The sequence below is a fragment of the Aedes aegypti genome, chromosome 3, assembly GCF_002204515.2.
Source record: "Aedes aegypti strain LVP_AGWG chromosome 3, AaegL5.0 Primary Assembly, whole genome shotgun sequence".
Taxonomy (NCBI): Eukaryota; Metazoa; Arthropoda; class Insecta; order Diptera; family Culicidae; genus Aedes; species Aedes aegypti.
Window position 1 is genome coordinate 179,377,263 of NC_035109.1, and position 17,029 is coordinate 179,394,291.

The window sequence follows — 17,029 nt, forward strand, 5'->3', positions numbered from 1 at the left end:
TTTCCACGGATTCGTGTGAAAATAAAGAAAAAAAAAACTGTGTACTGCTAAAATACGGTGATTGATGTAATTTTTGAAGGTGAAAGCATAACATTGTGTTTCGACGGATCACTATTCAGAAATGCATAATTTGCATCTTCGATATAACCTAAATTCCCCTGAACCTTACAATTATTATGGGGACAGTTTATTTACCAAATGTAGCCTTTACATTTTTCCCATTTTTCGTTACACATGCTTGCATTCTCTCGGTCGGTCAGTCGGCCGAAACTTCTCTCCCACTCATGCGGCGTTGTGCTTTATGCCTATCGGTAGTTCACTTCCGTAGAGAGGGCTGTTGAGCCGAGCATATTCGATATGCTCTCCGCCGTGAAAATCCCTCGAGCGTACGTTTCTCTCGCTCTGGGTCGTCTGGCTCCAGCGTGGTTCGCATTCTTCGTGATGCATTGACAATTTTCCCCATGTTCCAACCTTACCAACATCGTCGTATCGTCATTCCGCAGACGACGACGAACAATGCGAGCCTTTTTGGATCCAACGTTTCAGTTGACTTCTCGCGGTCGTTGTATGTGGACACAAGTTTCCAGTTCCCGGTAAGGCTCCTTCGAAGGTAATGTGCTTACATCCTCTCATACAGGGGCTTATTTGCTGGGGGGCGATGAAAGTGCATCTGAAGAGGATCTTCGGGTGAGAGTTCCACGAGAGGTGGTCTTAACTTGAGCTCGTGGAAAATCCGTGTGATTACATTAGTGCAGAGCATCTCTGACACTGATAAATGATAAGTGGAAAATGAGTGAGGCTGTTGGAGTTTGATGGCTTTGATGTTGTATCGTGGAACGTGTCGTTTGGCCGTTGGAACAAGTTTCCGCGAAGGAAGAATTTGAAATACGATGATCCTGACTTGCTGTTTTGATGAATGATGAAACGTGCTCGTATCGAAATTAGTTAATGTGCAAATTTGTGTCAAAATAGCTTGTGCGCTAAGTGAGCTGATACTGGTGAAACGAAAAGTTTATATGAATATAATAATAAATTGCAATAAATATCAAGAAGAAATTGAAAAAAAAAATCCTGCAATTGATGTAATCATCCGATCCTTAATTGTCGTTGATTGGAAAAGTGGATTACTGCGAAGATACCGTTCGAGTAATCAGAGAGAAACCGTTTTATGCTAATTAATAAAGTTGTGGAAAATTTCCCTCCCTTCGTCATCGGTGGAGTGATAATTAGTGAGCGTAAAATCTTACGAGATAAAAAAACGGAAATCAGAAGAAAGTGAACCAACACTGCATCAGTGGTGGAAAACCCGTCGGAACAACGTTGAAAACTGAAAACAGAAAACATCCCCCCAGAAAACACCACGACAACCAATTGGATTTACGAAAGGAGCATCGAATAAATCACCCTCAACCGACAGGACCAACGATTGCGACGGGATAAAAGGACAAAGTTAGTATAATTGTGTCATTAGACAATAGCAAAAAGGACTGGCTCGAAATGAGAGAAATGGCTGTAATTAACGACGACATTTTTTTCCTGAAACTCATTTACCGCTGATAGTATTTGTAGTGCATTGAAATGTGTGATCCATTTGACGTAATTGGAATTTCGGTTGATGCCACGCTGTGGGTGGGGGGAAGCAATGCCATTGGAGAACACATCAAAGGATAATGTGTTTTGAATGAGACGGTGAATGTGGTGTATGCATGCATAACACAGCGTAACAAAAATGAAATTTTTGCGTGTCTCAAGGATGAAATTATGTGTCTCTAGTAGATTTGGGGTTGCTGAATCTGATGCCGTTCTCAGAAATTTCCCAGCACGTCACAATTTTTAGCTACAGGTCGCCAAAGTTGTATAAAACATTGGTTTTATTGAAGTTTACCTAAAATTTGAAGTATTTTTTATAAAACTTTTTTGTGATGTTATTCACCAAGCATGCAAAAGAGGACTTAAACTTTCGTTTTAGATATATTTTGGTTGAAATTTCACGATTAAGTTTGAATTAAACCGATTTTTTCAACATGCTTGCAGTCTCCATACATAATTCTTTGTTTCTCTTATATGGTAAAATACAATACTTTTCTAAATCATCAACAAATAACTTTTCCGCTTCAAAAGTATTATAAACTTTGATGATAAGTATTGTTATACACATAAAGTTTGAATTCTGTGGCAAATTAAGCAAATCAATTGCCTTACAAGCTGGCAAACTTGCATGCAAGTTGGCTAAAATAGTCAATTTTAACATTTTCAACAATCAATAGCTTAGCTTAGCTTAGCTTAGACTGACTACACATATCAATGGTTGCTATTCCGTGATTGACCGAGGTCAGTGAAAATGCACAAAGAATCAACTAGAAGATCGGCTGGGATTGGCCATAATCTTCTTCAGTGTGCATAATTCAGTGCCTCTTTTTATACATGGTCAATAACGGCGCCGGCCACGTCCTTGCAGTCAGGTGGGATTGGGGGAAGGAATGTTAGTGTGTAACCTTTGCTATTTGGAGACCGTGTTTGCCTCTGCATCTCCACAAAGGTTACTGGGAGGGATGTTTGTTAATGGGAAGGATCGTTGGGTCACAGGATTCACTTTGATAAGTGATTAGACCATGATAAATAATTATTTGTGAGCTATAAATATGCTTATATGTAAATATAATATTTTCATTTGGTGTGAACAATATCTATGTAGGGAAAAATTATGCCGACACTTGAGGTGACGAACTTATCAAAGTTTGTTGAATAAAGTGAACCTTTCGCAAATCTACACTCGTAGTGTCGAACCATTCAAAGTTTTTTTCTAATTACAAAAATAAAAGTAAAAGGAAAAAGATGTTTTGAGAAAAAAAAAATTGGACGTAAATAATTTTTGAATCAGAGTTTATGTCGACACTCACAGTGACGAACCTTTCATAGTTTGTTGAAAATTAAAGGTGCAATCATACATATTTTATAGATTAGATATAGTAGCATGAAACGAGCTCACCAATTGATCCGTCATCCTTGAGCAGCAACAATCCACTTTCAGCTTCACTCGTTTGCTCGGCTATATAAAAACACACAGAGAAAATAGGCGCGCGACCCGAGAGGGAAAACAACTGACGACTATTCGGGCTTTCTTGACGCACTGCCAAGGAGCAAGCGTCAACGTCGAAAGATCAAAAAGAACTTATCGAACGCGGCACTTTTTCACTTTACTCGACCGATGCGCGACATGTTTGATCCTGCCCTCATCGCCGGCCCCCGCAGGAGCAAGCGTCAAGGTCGAAGGATCAAACACAACTAAGCGATCACACCACTTTTTCACTTTCACTCGACCGACGCGCGACATGTTTGATCCTGCCCTCATCGCCGGCCCTGTAGGAGCAAGCGTCAAGGTCGAAGAATCAAACACAACTAAGCGATCACGCCACTTTTTCACTTTCACTCGACCGACGCGCGACATGTTTGATCCTGCCCTCATCGCCGGCCCACGCAGGAGCAAGCGTCAAGGTCGAAGGATCAAACACTACTCTTTAACATTTTCAACAATCAATATCTCAAAAACTAGACGTGCTATGATATTTCTGTAAACGGCACTGGATTCAGCAACCCTTAATTAAGTAAATAGAAGTATTTTGATGCTGGAGACAAAAACGTGTTCCGCAGTGTAATTGAACCGCTTATCCGCTCTGCCACACAAGTTTCTTTTTTTTTTAACTAAGTGAGATATTTGCATGTTTGGAATTCTTGTCTCATGCTTATAATAAAAATGTAAATGTGTGTTATGTGTTGTGCAAAAGTATCTTAGGAACTATATTGTGCAGTCGGCTACAATTTTGTTGAGACAAGCAGTCTCAACAGTCAGTGGAAAAGAATTCTTTCGGCGAAATAGGATAATGTCAACTGATACTGAGATCTTGCTCATGCTACTTTAAATAGATAGTGTTAAAATTAAGTTCAAGATGCTTCGAAAAATCCTTCGATCCTATTCATAGAGTCCGATGTCCAGGATTTCATAGAAATTATGCCAGGTATCTATAGAGGAATCTTGCATAGGTGTTTAGAAATCCTGCTAAGAATTTTGTGAGAATCATAATCCAGATCCTTGCAAAAGATTTTGTAAGAATTGTGTAAATCTCCAGCAAGAATCATTTCGATATTTAAACCTGAAATATTTAGAATTAAGTCAAAATGTGAAATACTCCTAGGGTTTTTTGAAAACCCAACCTAGGATTTGAACATAGCTATACCGTTTTGACTCATATTCCTAACACTTAGGACGAACAGTGGCTTTCAATGCATCTCATGGGCATGAAATAGATGATATTTGTGAAAATTTGAATTTCTCCGTAAAGTTAGCTGTTGGGTCCTAACTTTTAGCTGTTGGGTGTGCCGATAAAATAGTTTATTTAAACTTTTTTAGTATTAGTTTAACGTAAAAGTATGGAACAACATTTTGATTCAAATGCCAAACACTGTGTTCATTATGTTTCATATTCTGAACAGCTTGATTCAAATTCCAAACAGCACAAATAAATCATATTCATATGAATAATTTCGCAAATAAATTCATCTGAGCTAGTTCTACTGGTCTTGAACTGAAGAATCATCACTCCTTAGGTATGAAATAGATTGGTAGACGTTAAAATTAAACTGCAATTGCCATTTCCTGGTGATTTGACGATACATTTCAGTGAAACGTTTCAACTAAATCGCCATACAAAAACCGAGTGTTCGGAATTTGAGTCTGTTCAGAATTTGAGACAAAATGGTACCTTGAATTCAAAAGAAATCCTGATTAAAATTCTGTGGAAATTTGAAATTAGTGCTCAAACTTTTTGTGTAAAACTTGCCTAAGTTTTAAGTGAACTTTATGTTGTAAGAACACTGTTCAAGATTGTCTTACTATCTGCCTAATTTTTGGGGGCAATCCTCTCAGGATTACATGAAATTCATATCGATTATTGTAATTGTACACTTAGACCGGGTTTGTTTTCGCTCATGGGATGCGTACAGTGTAAAAAAGTTTTCCCTTTGAAATTTCAAACACCGTGAATAGAAAATGCAAATTAGAGAAAACCAAGATTTTGGCGGAGAAAAATGTATAAAAACTTTTAGCACGGCCGTGCGCAGTGTTAGTAGCCTTTTACCTTTGTCGAGATCGTGATAAGCATGTCAAGGATGCTGTGAAAAATTGCCTATAATTGAATGTGAGAAATTTTTAAAACACTGGAACCCTATCATACAGTTGGTAGCTCCAGATGAAACAACCATGAGCTTTGAGTCTTGATGCAATGAGTGGAGTTTACAACTTCATCCTAAATTAACGGGTCAATTTTACATTCTTTTTCACTTATATAGTGGCAAACATGACGTCCCGTCATATCATTAAAGTCAATTAATTAGTTGATCAATTATTGGGCAACACCTAAGAATCTTACACATAGGTGTTGTAGTAATTAGATGTTTTTTTTTGTTCGTAATTTTGTCAAACGACCATGACCATGCTGAGGGTCGTGGGTTCGAATCCTGCTGGTTGAGGGTCTTTTCGTAAAGGAAATTTTCCCGATTCCAAGGGCATAGAGTGTCTTCGTACCTGCCACACGATATACACATGCAAATATGGTCAATCGGCAAAGAAAGCTCTCAGTTAATAACTGTGGAAGTGCTCATAAGAACACTAATCTGAGAAGCAGGCTTTGTTCCAATTGGAACGTAACGCCAGAAAGAAGAAGAAGAAGAAGAATTCAGTCAAACGTCATTTGGCTAAATGACCGGACACCCTCCAAACATAGGAGCATTCTAGAATTCCTTTGGCCATTTTTAGAAACTAGATATGTGTAGAAGTAACTTAACTGACAAAAAATAATTGAAATCTATTATGTATATGTTAAGCGATGAGAGATTTGTTTTTTTTTTCTGTCACTCAGGCCTATACGGGTCAGTAAGCAAAGGCAGTAGCCGACAAATCGAGAATTTTCTTCGGAAAGACGGAACAGTCCGAAATGGTCTTAAAAAATGGTATTGTCCCGTTAAATATGGTACGTATGGTCAATCTTTTCTTAGACAACAACAGGTTTTTTTTGTGGGGTAGCAGTAGAGATTTGACACTTCTGGTCTGACTTGGCAATATTTATAACTCTTTAGGGTTCCAATATAAAAACGATTCATTATCTAGTATAATTACTAAAACTATGAACCCCTTATACTCTTACGCAATGTGGAAATAAAATAGTAAAGTTGATTATTTTTATACAAAATAGTCATGTTTTGGCTTTTATCTATGTGTCTTATGATTCAATTGACATACAATTTTGACGAAGAACATAACATTTATGAGGAATTTTCAATTACTTTTTTTTCTTTCAAAACATGTCTTTAAAGTAAGTCTGCCTTCTTTCTTTGAGTCCCTAGGTGGACATCACCTGCTTATCATCATAGTGTTCATATGAGTACTACCACTGTTATTAACCCCTCTACCGGTAGCTTCATTTTTTACCGCAAAATTTAAATTCAAGTCGTTATAACTTTTTTGTTTTTCAATATATTTGCACCATTTTTTCACAAGTTATCAAACAACTCTTCTAGTTTAGGAATCCGTGTCTATATTCATAATTGGTGATCTGGTTTTAAAGATATTCCGATGTTCCTTGGGGGACCGACATTTTCCATATAAAATGTCTTTGGCGGCCATTTTGTTTTTGATCAATTTATCAAAAAACATAAAATATGGGCTATATAATGCCAGACAATAAGGAGGTTCTCTGAAAAAATCATACAAGTCGGTTCAATATTCTTGGAGAATCTGAAAATTACGATATTGTGTTTTTTGAAGTTTTTAAGATCATTACTCAAAGATGGCTGCACCAAATTGCTTCATTTTTTCACAACATACTCTCATTAATGTATTATTCCGAGGAGTGAATATCCGAATACGATTAAAATTCTGTAGCCTGAAAAATTAACGGGGGGTTCTAGTTACGGGTCGGTCCCCCAAGGAATTTTGAAATATCTTCAAAACCAGATGAACAATGTTCAATATCGACACAGATCCTAAAACTAGAAGAGTTTTTTGAGATCTTGTGAAAAAATGGTGCAATAATATTGAAAAACAAAAAAGTTATAACGATTTGAATTTAAATTTTGCGGGAAAAAATGAAGCTGCCGGTAGAGGGGTTAACTTACAACTTTTTTTTGGGTTATGCTGAATATCTGCGGCTATTTGTTCTGTTTTTTCTTCTACAACCACTTATGAAATTTTTTCTTAAATCAGCTATTGTTATCAAAATAAACTCTTCTGAAGCATGGGATCAAGAACAACATGTGTTCGAATAATAAAAAAATATATATTTGTGCTTGTCTGTCTATGTAAAGGTAAGCTTCAAAAATCAACTATTTTTTGATTGTGGTCAGTAAACTGAGCAGAAGCTCAACCATATGTACAGAGTTTTGAAACATGATTGCATTTTCGATTGGCAAAATTGGTTTGCATATGAACCTTTAATAGGAATAAATCCTTCAACAGAAGTAACGACATTTAGGGCAGTTAATCCATTTTTTCTTTAACTATGACACATACATTTGTTTATTTTCTATTTGACTTACTTACAAAGCAGAGTCCTAGTGGCAGTTTAGGACACATTTTCATCTACATTTTTTTTACAAAATAGATCATTCGATTACAGTGTATATAATATTCGTCAAAATCAGCCCCATATTACGGTAAAAGTTTGGTAACTTTCGTTTGATTCGAAATGCTGCTTCCATATTGCTTATGAACTTTTTTTCAGACTAGAATGAAATAAAATTATTTTAGGCAGCGGATGAGATACACAGGCGATTCAGGTGCACAATAATTTCCTCGGTAAAAAGGGCTCAATACACCAGCAAAACATTAAATATAAAATATTAGGGGAAATTTATTTATTCTGTGATTTTTGCCGTGGAGAAGGGGCTACCGCTACCGCTGCTTCATCCTGGTTGACTATTATCATTCTATTGCTAAAAGTTACAATTTCATAAGTTTTATTCCAACACATTTTTTTACAAAACAGGTGGTACACTTGCCGCAAAAAGGAGAGATTTCAACCAGCCAGAATTTCGTGTGTAAAACTTAATATTTTCCTCGTTCAAATACCACATCAACTTACATATTTGAACGAGGTATGATGCACCGTCCATTAGAAAAATCTTATTATAATTTACTTTATACCACGCTATTTAAAAACAGTGAGTTTTAAAAAAATTAGCTGATATATGATTGTTTATATAAAAATTGATAAAAATAAGTGCCCTTTAATGAATGTTCAAATCCTCTGAGCAGAATCTCAAATAGAGAAACTTAAAAGTAGATGGAGTACCGTGTACTAAAATTATGGAATTTATAAAAATATTGAAAAAGAAAGTGTAGTGTAAGTAATGTTAATTTCATTTTGTTTTATTTTATGTGTTGCGATTTCTAATGGATTTGAAGTATGTTTTTAGATTTTGCCGAGACATGGTCAATAGTTTCGCAAAGTTGATTGTAAATGGCCATCATTTGATTTAGGGGCCCGTTTTTGGCATAATTTGTTCGATGATGATTTGTCAAGAATAAGTTACGATTTCGTTGTTGCCTAGAAGGAGCGTAGAAATTTAATTTTGATAAGATTTCTGTAGAATCAATACGTTGCGAAACGATATCATTTACAAATGAAACTCTTGCGATTTCACGCCGCTCTTTCAACGTTTTTATGTCAATAAGCATGCAGCGTTCTTTGTAGGGTGGAAGTGGAAATGATGTCCAACCTAATTTACGAAGAGCATATAGTAGAAATTGTTTTTGTACAGATTCTAATCTTTCTTCGTGTGTCATTGAGAAAGGAGATCATACAATGCTGCAGTATTCCATGATTGATCTTACATATGCAATATATAGAGTTTTAATTGTGTATGGGTCATGAAAGTTGTAGCAGAAGCGTTATATGAACCCTGGCATGTTATTAGCCCTGTGAATTATTGTATTGTAGTGGTCTACGAAAGAAAGCTTAGAGTCTAAGATTACTCCTAAGTCCCTTACTCATTCACATTTTTCCACATTTTGATTTCCTAATGAAATTGAAATGCGTGGTGTTGTTCTTTTTCTGCTAAATGATATTAGGTTGCATTTTTTTACAATCAGTTCTAATAGGCTTTTTTGCACCATATGTAGAATTGTTCTATTTCATTGCGGAATACATTGATGTCTTCTTCATTTCTTATTTCCAGGTAGAGCTTTATGTCATCGGAATAAATTAACACTTTGAGTTTATTGAAAATGAAGGAAATGTCGTTTACATACATAATAAAAAGAAGAGGTCCCAAATGAGAGCCTTGAGGGACACCCGAAGTGACTTGAATTGGTTTTGATTTGTTTCCTTCGAATTTTATTATTTGTTGGCGGTCAGTTAAATACGATTCAAGCCATTTCAGCAGTCTTGGCTCGATTCCATTTTTTTTAGTTTGAAAAGTAGCATTGGTATGTCTATGCGATCAAATGCCTTGCTGAAGTCCGTATAAAGAGTTTCTACGTGGTTTCCATTGTCCATTGCATTCAATGTAGTCAACAAATTGAAGTAAATTTGTTGAGGTCGAGTGACCTTTAAAGAAGCCATGTTGTGTGTCAGTAATTCTATTTTTGATTTGAAGAAATAGTTTTTCGTTGACAATTGACTCGAAAAGTTTTGGAATACAAGAGATAATGGCAATACCACGATAATTACGTATGTCAGATTTTCGGCCAGATTTAAAGATAGACACTAAAAAGGAGCTTTTCCATATTTTTGGGAAGATTCCGGATTCAAGAGATTTATTAAAAAGCCAAAACAATGGCGCTGTAAGTTCTTTTGCTAAATTTTTCATAAATATTGGTGGAATCGTGTCAGGGCCGGGACCTTTTGAAGCGTCCAAATTCATTAGAGCGTCAGAAATTTCCCGCACATGGATTTGATTTACACCAAAATCTCTAGAAAATTCCGGATAAAACGCAAAATAATTGCGATCGCGGTCTTCTTCCGAAAATGTAGTATAGATTTCTTGGAAAAAATTTGCATACAGATTGCAAATTTTATCTGAGTTGTCACCCACATTTTCATCAAGGTGCATAACGGATGGAAAATTGTCAGATTTTAGTTTTGTTTTTACGTAATTGAAGAAGTTCTTTGGACAGGACTTTATTTCAAGTTCAGTTTTTGAATTGTATTCTTCAAAAGAATCACTGATGGCAAGATTCAATTGAGTTACTTGGGTACTTACTAGATTCTAATGGAATTATTCTAGCAATATTCAAGAACACATTCGAAGCAATCAACACACTACCTTAAATTTTGTTCTGTATCAAAGCTAATATTTTCAAGGCAATTTTCTTCGCCATTTGTCCTATCCAGTTCAGTATGCGCCGTCAGGAACAGGACCAAACAGATCAGTTTGATTGATGATTAATTAAAAATGGCGCTGAAATTGCATTTAAATTCAGACACAAGTTTTGCCTATTCTCTTTATACTTATATAATGTTGGAAGTAAATTAGCTAAGTTACTAATTTGTGCACGAAATAATCCAGTTTGGGCTTTAAGAGGTGTGTCCAGTGATTTAATTGACATAACATTTTGGCGAAGAATAAAAAGAATTTTGAAACTTTCATACACATTCTTTGGTATTAACATTTCAGTCGTCGCGCTGTTGTATTTTGTACAACACAGCTGCAAAAACCTCGTTCACAACAACAACTTTTCGTTCACAACAACAGCGTGGTGTTTCCGACGGTGGCAAACCGCGCGACGACTGGAAGGTTAAATCTATCTTCTGCCTTCCGCTTCAAATCGTCACATAGGGCTGTAAAATGTAATTACAACATACATTTCGTCATTTTTTTTCATAAAAATTTCAAGCTCGTAGCTTTTAGCGATACGAATGAATCAATTAAAATTGAATTGAAGCTTCAAATAGTGTCATTATTTTAGAATTACGATTTTACGTATATTTTATTTTTTTCTATCTTTATTAACGAGATTTTTAGCCCTGGGCTAGTTCATCTCGGGACCAACGGCTTTACTTCCCTTCCGAAGGAAGTCGTCACTGAAATTTTTAGTGACTATCTCGGGGATGGGATTCGATCCCAGGTCCTCGGCGTGAGAGGCGTGTGTTCTAACCCCTACACCAGGTCCCTTCCCGTTTACGTATAGTGATTCTAGAACAGTGCATGTCTATATCCGTGTTTTAGGGAACCAAATAGCCGTTGCGCTAAACGCGCAGCTATTCGGCAAGACCATGCTGGCGGTCTTCATTAGCTTAGTGGCAACGTCCGTGTGCTGAGAATCAGGCTCTGCCCCAGTTGGGACGTAAGCCAGAAATAAGAAGAAGACATAAGCAGTGCGTACAGCTTCAGCTCGATGGTTACTTGGGTACTAACTAGGTTTTAATAGTATATTCTAGCAATATTCAAGAGCACAATCGAAGCTATTAACACACTTCATTAAATTTTGTTCTGCATCGAAGAAAATATTTTCAAGGCACCATTTTCCTTTCCAATTCAGTATGCGCCATCAGGAACAGGACCAAACAGATCAGTTTGATTAATGAGACTGTCCCACTGAAGCCCAGCTTATAATAATTGGGAGTTCAGTCTCGTGCCAACCAGTATTAGGTTAGACAGGCAGCTTGTTTGTTTCGTCTTTTTTCGACGGCTCTGATGGTAATGTGCACTTATTCCGTCGAACTGGTTTACCCTAGCCAAATTAGCACATTTCTAAACGGTAGATCCTCAATACGGGATACAAACGAGGAAAATGCTTTTCGTCGGATGTTTTCCGACGTCAATCGCTGGAAGATATTTTTCGCGCCTTTGCCAAAAAAGCGATGTTGCTTAATTTTCGTATTTTGCGTCTTACTTCGTTTGTTTCGAGTTGTTGTATCGTAAGCTTCTTAACACGGTCGCGTTCCCATCTGTCAGAGTATCGTTCTAAGTACTCCTGAGTGGAAGTCAAGTTTTGACGTGAAGCAACTTTTTGCTACTTTTTCGCGCTCTGACTGCCCGAACAACACGTGGTAGGTTAATTTAATTCCATTTTTATTCTCTTTCCGGCGAAACCGTGTTGCACTCCGATTCACGGACTCACTCTCGATTTCCGATAGAGTCGCTAAACTTTCGCCCCCCAAAGTACCGAAAAGTTTCGCTTAATGAGAAAACTTCTTTCTTAGATTTCTCTTCGCCGTAACATTTCGATGAATGACTGCTGCTACCGTGACACTGACTGCCTTGCGTTCCATTATTGCTGGCCCTGATTCGAGGACATTCGATTGGTACCGTAAGCCGGGGGTGAATTGATCACTGGGCGAATTTCATCAGGTCGGTATTTAGTAGCATTTACTTTCAAGGATGCTTAATAATTCGTTGGTATAAAAGAGATTTTATATTGTCTAGTCTGATCGCGCAAGTGGTAGATTGAAGAGGGTCTAATAACGGTCTAATAGTGCGATTACGTTGTGAATAATACTGACAAATGATGGCTAAAATGATATAGATGGTGATAGTGGTGGTATAGATAGAGTTCAGCGACGTTTGTCCGAACAATGTCTTATGATGATTTTGAAATATTGTATTTTAATAAGGTTATTTTCCTATAGAAATATTCACTGCTTTCGAAGGCGTAAGCAATACAATTGGAACATCCAGTACATACTAAGCAATCCACTGGTGCTTAGCATACAAGTCACATTTCTGTGTTTGAAATGTTGTGTAAGCTTAAGTGTGTAGAACTTATTATTCTTCTTCTTCTGGGCGTTACGTCCTCACTGGGACAGTGTCTGCTTCTCAACTTAGTGTTCAATGAGCATTTCCACAGTTATTAACTGAAAGTTTTCTTTGCCAAAGTTGCCATTTTCGCATTCGTATATCGTGTGGCATGTAAGTAGAAGCATTAACCTAAGAATGCTAATGTCGCTGCTGTTCGTGTTACCAACATCTAGTTTGCCAATAGAAATATTAGTAGTAGAACGCTAGTGGCGCTGTTGTTACAAAATTTATTTAACTAATTATAACCTTTAAATGTTATTTATCATTAATTGATCGACCCCACGCATCAGAAAATGTTTTGTTTTTGCCTTTGACACTTTGAGGCCCGGTACTCACGCTGTCACATCGCAGCAAACTAGATGTTGGTCACACGAACAGCAGCGACATTAGCATTCTTAGGTTAATGCTTCTACTAGTTTGCCACGAATTGACAGCGTGAGTACCGGGCATCAAAGTATCAGATTAATTTTCAAAACCAAAACAACGACTTAGTATTGAACAAACTATGAAAAACCACAATTTAAGGTAATAATAATTAAAGTCAGTTTTGTTACAACAACGCCACTAGCGTTCTACTTAAGGGATGGCAGTAGGCAGCGCGCGCGAACGGATGTGTTGAAAATTTATCTGTCACGTTTTTGTCGTCCTCGCAAATTACTAGATTCGGCTGGTGAAACCAATGAAACGGCTGATGCAGTTTGTGAAAAAAAGTGTCTATACTGAAATGAAACGATTATTCTGAACACGTTCTGCTGGGCAGTGTTTTGTTTAAGCCCAAAAAGAAGGTGAAAATGCATCGTGGCCGGACCTCAAATTTTCAGGTGCACGGGTCTGGAGAGCCGAACAGCGGATCAGGCAGAGGGCTTGATCAAATTCTCGCTCACTGGTGGTGATCAATCGATAAGGTTTTCTGCTTCAGAGGCTGTCTGGATCTCTAGATTCGTGTCTTGGGTGTTGGGTTTTGACTTCGTTTCAACTTCACTTAAAAAATCGTGTTTTTTGCGTCGTCGCGTCGCCGGAGTTTTTTTTTTCTTTCTCGTTTTAGTTTGCACGAGTGCAATCGAGTTTAGGTTCTCGCGTCGCCGGAGTGATATTTTTGTTTTGTGAAACAAACATGCTGGTTAAAGTAGCTACAGCTCCTCAATCAAGGATAATGATCAATTTGGTGAGCTCGTTTCATGCTTTTATTTTAAATGTAAAACATATTTTGGAACATCTATATATTATGACAACGGTGGGAATGTTACTTAAATGAATTGACTTAACAAAATATGAACAGTTCGTCACTGTAAGTGTCGACATAGACTCTAGTACATTAACATTAAAAAGCCTATACCTTTTCTTTTACCTGATTTTTATCATTAAAAAAAAACCTTTGAATGGTTCGACGTTAAAAGAGTCGACTTATCATATATTCACGTTGTCGTTTGTTCACGTTTAGAGTACTGGTAGGTGATTTTTTGAACTGAGGTTGCATGAATCGCATCACTTACCAAGGTGAACCCTGATCATGCAGCTATGATCCCTTCCCACTAACACAACTCCTACCCATGACAACCATGGAGATGCAGAGGTGATCTCGGTCTCTAGTAACAATGGATGTCACACTAACATTCCTTCCCTTCCCCCGATGACCGTAAGGACGTGGCCGGCGACGTTATTGACTTTTAAATGTCTGGAGTTCTCGAAAGTGTACATTGAAGATGGAAAGCTACTCCCAAGCTACATCTCTTGGTTCCTTGTGCAACTTCGATTATTCTGGTCAATCACGGAGTAGCAACTACGAATTGTACGGTTATCAATGCTTATGCTTATGCTTCTTAACAACGCCACTAGCGTTCTACTTAATATTTCTATTGGCATGTACGATGATAATCACCCGGCTTAAGAAGGCCCCAAGCTCATTGTTGATTTTGTAATAAAATGGTGGTGAAATACAAGAGGTGTGGGGTAAATCATATATTTTGAACAAGATAAATAGATACAGGATACTTAAACATACCTTGAAACGTAATCGATCGACTACAAAAGAAACTACAAAATTACCACGTTTTGTTAGTAACATACTTATTGTCTTACTATTATTTGAGTTATTGTGGAGAAAAAGCTGTGGCTTCTAAAATCATGTTTTCCAGAGTCTGTTTTACATTTCATACACCAAATATATATACAGTAAGGACCCGATTATGTCAGCCCATCGATGAATTTTAGGCTGACGAAATGGGGAACCTGACATAATCGGGTCATTTTATTTTGTTCCTGTTTTTCAAATTTTGACGTGTTACATGGTTACATGGACTGGCTACGCCCATGTCCATTGCCCTAGTTTTTTTTTTGTCAGAAACCCCCCCCCCCCCCATCCCTTATATTGGTCAAATCGATTTTTTTTCACTTTTAATAAAAGGCATTGCCATTGCCTCCTCTGGCTACGCCCATGCGTGCATGACATCAAACATCATCATAAACTTTAATATAAACGTGGTAAAACATGACGATTACAATTTTTTGACAAAATCAGGGGCTGACAAAATCAGGTCAGTACTGTATTTTGGAAAGTCTCACATGCAGAGGCGTTCTCTTAGTATCTATACATTTGTTTTATTTAAATTCTTTATTAGTAGGGGAACCTGGTCCAATTCGGACCCTGTTCTAATTCGGACCATCAAGCATTTCTCAATACTGGCGCTACTGTAAAGATCGTGGGTACCGTTTTTCTGCTCACCGTTTGGCTTAGATCTAACACAAGAAATTTGACGCCTTTCAGTTATTACGTTTGCTTTTTATATTAGTTTATTGATTTGAAGTGCTCAGGTATACTGTCGGTTGGCGTTATTTCCAAGCTTCTATAAACGACAATAATTCTCCAATCTCTCTGTGTTATTTTATAATCGAATCACCCTAGCCTAAGCTTTCATCTGACCATATGGTTTTGATATGTCTATGCACCGTTTGTGCTCAACGAGTTTGAAAATCTCAAAATGTGTGTTGGTCCAATCCGGACCTTTTGATATGGTTCAATACGGACCTCTTGATTTTCAACGTGTACTCAGTCTATTCTAAGAGCTCCACCCCGTAAAAATCTTCCCGACTCGATAAAAAATCACAGAAGTTGTAATATTGATTGATAGTGCCTTTGTTTCTGTTGCGGTCAAGAAAATGGCTTCGCAAAAAAATCTAGGAAATGAGGTAGATTACCAAAAACTAAAAGAATCAATAAATCAGCTATTTGAAAAGCATCTCCATCAATACCACAGCCAAGCTTTATCCAAAATAGTTTGGCAATACGCTATACAAAAACGTTTACGAATACTATATAAGAACAGTACAGTCAACTATCCCTTATCCGATTTACTGTGTTTTTGTTCACAAGCTCGAAGGAAAGCGCAGTCCCTTCAATATAGTGTACTTTAATCCATAAATTCAAGTAGGTACTTCTCAAACTTAAATTTCCGAGACTTCGAGTCTGTTTGTTGTCTGTTTCAGTTTCCCATACAAGTTCACCTTTTCAACTCGATATTTCATAGCAAAGTTTTAATTTGTGGAAAATATTACAATATTCAACTTCAAAATTACTTTTTTGAATGTATTTTGTCAAAATAAATTAAAAAAGCTCTAAAATTCGAAAATATGTGTACTTCATCTCGATAGCTCCCGAGATAGTCTGTTCAAAATCGAGTTAGGAAGAGTTGACTGTACCCAATTTTGAACAAGTTTCTGATATATTTTTTAATGAAATTCATAATTCACTTGAGCTTGTACTGACTCGAATTAGTTCCAAATTTCTCACACATTGAGTTTATTTTTTATGCTTGCGCTTGCAAAAACAGTTTAATAAGCTTTAATACCAAAGAAATCTAAGTTATGTTTTGTGACTATCATTGCAAATAACGATGTAATATAGGGTGGTCCGAATTAGAACATGGTGGGTCCGAATTGGAACAGGGTAGGTCCAATTCGGACCTTTTGGAGAAGTTGGTTCAAACATGTCTAGCCATGTCCTGGTATGAGCTATCACAAAACTCTGTGAGAGAAAAATGTGCGCGCTGAATTGCGCTTTCACGAAAACATAAAACTTTTCATGCCGTTCATCGTGCTGAAAAGATATGGCCAAAAAACTGTTACTAGGTCCGAATTGGGCCATGTTCCCCTATCATTCCAAACATTACATAAAATTTTTATATCTAGGTATTCTGTGTTAGGAAACACTGTCATCCTAATTTGGTAAAACAAAATT

General features: G+C 37.0%; 1 protein-coding gene across 2 annotated transcripts in view; it reads left to right on the plus strand.

Moving 5' to 3' along the window:
- The first annotated feature begins 550 nt into the window (after positions 1-550).
- The window catches only part of LOC5578544, a 625,448-nt gene continuing 608,969 nt past the window's right edge, over positions 551-17,029 (plus strand). For both annotated transcript variants that reach the window (XM_021853771.1, XM_021853772.1), the window contains exon 1: positions 551-1,449. The gene's annotated coding sequence lies outside the window, so the exon portion shown is untranslated. The remainder of the gene's footprint in view (positions 1,450-17,029) is intronic.